The sequence below is a fragment of the Eucyclogobius newberryi genome, unplaced genomic scaffold (assembly GCF_026437365.1).
Source record: "Eucyclogobius newberryi isolate DKJ021-1_F unplaced genomic scaffold, fEucNew1.0.hap1 SCAF_14, whole genome shotgun sequence".
Classification (NCBI taxonomy): Eukaryota; Metazoa; Chordata; class Actinopteri; order Gobiiformes; family Gobiidae; genus Eucyclogobius; species Eucyclogobius newberryi.
Window position 1 is genome coordinate 10,539,560 of NW_027315768.1, and position 4,626 is coordinate 10,544,185.

Sequence of the window (4,626 nt, forward strand, 5' to 3'; positions counted from 1 at the left end):
TATATATATATATATATATATATATATATATATATATATAAAACGCCCATTGGCAAGACACTAATGACTCACAGTGTCTTGCCAATGGGATATATATATATATATATATATATATATATATATATATATATATATATATACGGCGAGGTATCAGTATAGGGGCAGGAGATACAGTGAAACAGATGTGGTAGGGTAACATACTGTAAATCTACGGGACTCTGACTCCGGCTATCCACTGGTGTAATGGGACTATGGGGAAGGCTTGATTTATGGCGCGTGTACAGTTTGGACTGGTGTCGTGACATGTGTGGTGAAGATGGCTCAATTAAGCACTTCTGGCTTGGCTCGGTAACAAAAATAACAAGCAATCGGATTTTTGATTATTGAATAAGAAAGAAAGAAAAACATGAATTCTTATTGTGAGATTTGACCTCACTAGAGACAGACAATTTGATGTCATACAAAAGATACCAAGCTAAGCAGTAACAACTCTAGGGACAAGTAAGTGACCGACCCGCTACCAAAAAAGATCATACTAGGTTGATGGATGGTAAGGCTAACTCCCAAAACACAAGACCTGGCTGCTGCATGCTAGGGAGGTACACAAAATATTGAAACGGAAACTTGTTGGATATAGATATGCATATTTGGACCTCCCTTTACAAAAGCTGTACGTGCCTGTCAGCTGAACACAGCAGGTTTAATGTCACACACAAATCCTAATCTAACTTGCTTCAGGACAGAGGGAGTTTGTCTTATTCAGGTCATGTTATAGATAAATGCCCAGAGCCCACCATGCCCCACTCTGACCGGAACGTTTGTTGTCTGACCTGCACAAGGAAGGACACAAACAAGCGATGTGAGGATGGAACTGTCTATCCTATGGTTAATGGGCCAAGATAAAGAGCAATTTTTAATAAACTTTGTATAAGAAAGTATACAACTGTTGCATGTCAGAATTAAAGTCAACTGTAAGAAAAGAGTTGTTTCTTACTAAGTTACGATCAGATATGGACCAAGACCGTATAGTTCTTCCACACAATGGCAAATCCTCCTTATCGCTATGCTAAGTACATGTTAGCTTCTTCATAATAGATAAGCTAATGTGCTGAGATGCATGCTAACTGCCTGTTTCCCCACGCGCTCTCATTAAAAACAGTGGTGAGCTGTGAGTCATTAGTGTCTTGCCAATGGGCGTTTTCCAACCTTGTGTCAATCACCGCTCATAAATCAGATATAGACTTGAATATTCAAGAAAAAGCCCTGGGCTAAAATGTGTGCTACTATGCAATATATAGTGTATGAGACAGATTGCTAGGGCTGACAATAGCAATTATATTTCTAAGTGACTGTAATGATCCCAGGAGGAATGGTAAATTAAATAAGTAGAAATAATCAGAACACATTTACTATAAGAATGCATTTTTTGTTTTTTAAGCAACAAAAACACATAAAAAGTCAACGAATGTCATACCGTGGCACATTCCAGAAAAGATAGTAAATGTTCATGAAGACAAGCAGGTGGCATGTTGTAAAAGTAACATATTATGCATTATTGTAACTTTAATTTGCTTTGAAACATATTTTTGATCACCTTGAAATTAGTACTTCACATTTTCTAACTTCTAACAAATTATATTTTTAGGGGAATTGATGGGAATGAACAATGACATTTTTTTTTTAAATGAGGTCCTTAGGCAACATGACTGCTATGCGTATAGATCCATGCGTTCTTTTCAAACATAATTTGACTTGTTTCAACGAAGTCCAGAATTTGAGATCACTCAGAGATGATGACCTCGTGAGCCAGAAGGAAACAAGTGTGAATGAAGCAAAATACAACTCCAGGTGTGTTTTTGATGAAGGGACAAAAATATCCTATGGTTAAAAAGATTAAACGCTTTAAAAAGGTAATTTGGCATAATATCTGTGAAGTATCTGGTCAAATAAATAAAAACCTGCATGTGTGGTTTGCCATGTGATTATTAGAAAGAAATTCAAGAAGCAATACTTTTGTTTTTTGTAAAGTTAAAATTTTAACTTAAGTCACAGAATGAAATGGAAACAAGATTGAAACACTGTGAGGAAGTTTATTTACTGTACGTCACCTTGAAACAATTCCAAGCCTTTTAAGAAGGTGAAATGTAATATTATCTGAATGAAGCTGTACATTTTGGAGAATTTTCTATATCATTAAAGAAGAAAATATGGTTGTAATAATAAATGAGAATGTACCATGAATAAACTGATTTGCCTGCAATCCGATATATATATATATATATATATATATATATATATATATATATATATATATATATATTTTCTTCCATCATCCGAGTTAAGGGGACAAACGTCGAGACAAAAAGAGTCTTCTTAAGCAGTTCCAGCTCCATTTGCAAACCATTAATGCATTTACGACTATCCACTAATTAACATACAGTGATTCAAATGTACAGCCATGTGATTTTAGCTCGTCCTGCCTGGATTAACTAACCCTAACCTCATATTCTGGAGACATTTCAACTGGTCGACGCCTCTCACTGGGATCTACTGTATGTCTCTTACTCTTCCACATTCTGGGCTGCGAGCCAAAAGATCTCCACTTCTCAAGCAGCTTGTTTGCACACCTCTTCAAACACAAGTAGGCCCAGGTCATGGAGAACGTGGAGTCCATCCCAACACCCTTCAGGAAGATACAAACAGGTGGGTGTTTTCGGCTTCGCAATGGTTCATGACAGATGTGTTTTCCAGTCGGTCATGTTAGATTTGTAAAGAAGAAAACATGAGCATCCAAGTGAATTTAGTCACACATTTCAGCAACTTATCTTAACTGAAATCAAGCAAGTGTGAACTAGCAACCTTCTGACTGTGCCATTTCAGAGGAATTAAACAGCTATTGTAAAACAGCTAGGTAGTTCCAGGACATTACCAAATGTTTGAACGGTGTGTTGGTTCAACTTACCTATTTACACGCCAGAAAACCATGTGGACTTTCACTCTCAAATCTAAATCTAAAAAGTCACAGCAGTTATCCTTTCTAGTGGCTGGTGAAGGGTGAAAATGACCACACGTGTTATACAAAAACGTACCTCGTTGACATGTTTCTCCAGCACGTTTTACACCGATGTCTTTGTCCATATCGGGAAAAATGAAGTGCAATTACTTGTATTCCACCTTTATGAGTGCATTTTAGCTTCTATCAAAGTAAGTTTTTTATATTACAGGCGTGATTATTGTCACTGTTCGCTGGCTATTGGGCCTTGAGGAGCGTTTGCTTTTACCAGGAACACTCTCTGAAGTGGTTTTTAATTGAAAAATAGATGAAATACAGAAAATAGCACAATCATTTGGTTCAGCCAAAGGCCCCTGAAGGCCGGTGGTCCGAACCTGCTCCTGGCACATTTTGCCCTTGAGATGAAACACTTCACCTGCCTTGTAAAGGTAAAGATGTAAAAATGATAATAAAAAAGATAACAAAATAACATAATTTTATGTACAACTCTGTAAAGAACACACAATATTTGGCCTTAATAAATCCAAGACTCCAAACCACTTTAAGTTATTTCTAAGGCTGAATCATTCTAAATATACATTTTGGTCATTATGAAATAAGTCGTTATTCATGCTTTATTGAGACAAAAAAAAAGTATTTATTGTAGATTTTTAAACACACAAATAATGCTATCTTCTTTAATATATTCACATAGATTTTGTGGGATAAGCCTCGTCATTAGTGTTGAAAGGAGGTTGTAGGCACAAAAAAAATGAAAATAGTTGTTGACTGTGGGACATGAGGGACTCTGAGGCCGTCACGGTAAATCTAACAACAACTAGCATGCCAATGGCACACTTCCTGCTTCATTGCTTCATAGAGAATAAAGTGCTTTATAATTCGAAGCAGACAGCACACAATGGACACATTTTCACCCCAATAGCTGCTTTTACAATATACTGTATTTGTGCTGTGGCAAATCAGATTTTACTTTACAAAAATCAGGTACAACTCCTTTAAGTTGTGGCACGATTGCTTTGATTGTGCTGTGAATTTTCAGTTCAAAATTACTTTAAACAAATCTAGAAATATATTATAGAAGAACAATATTAAGGATAGTATTAGGTTATTTCATGTTTTTTGTGGTTTTAATTTAATCTGAATGTGTTTAATTTAATTTGATTAATTGTGTAACGTGTGTAAAGTGGCCACAGAAGCATGTGACTAAACCAACGAGCGTTATTATTACTTCAAAATGCCAAGGACGATTGGTTAGCGAACGCATCCGTCGTGACCTTGAGCAGCTTGCACCGCTTATCAGTTTCAAACCAACCATAGACTCCATATTATTGAGTTATGTCACATGAATAATGCAGGAGCGATATCAGCTGACATTCTCGCTCACGCGCCGGTCTTTGGGAGCAGCTCATCACGGACATGGAGATGGATTGGTCTCGGAGGAGCAGGAGGAATAATAGAAAGAGTTATATTAAGAAATTCAAGCTTTTGGGCGCACGGGCGGGGGTTTGCTGAGCACGCACGGCTATAGGCACGTTTCGCTCGGGCCACACCTGGGAACGGCTGCTGCTGCTGCTGACCGAGATACGAAGGTGAGCACAGAAACATCTCACAAG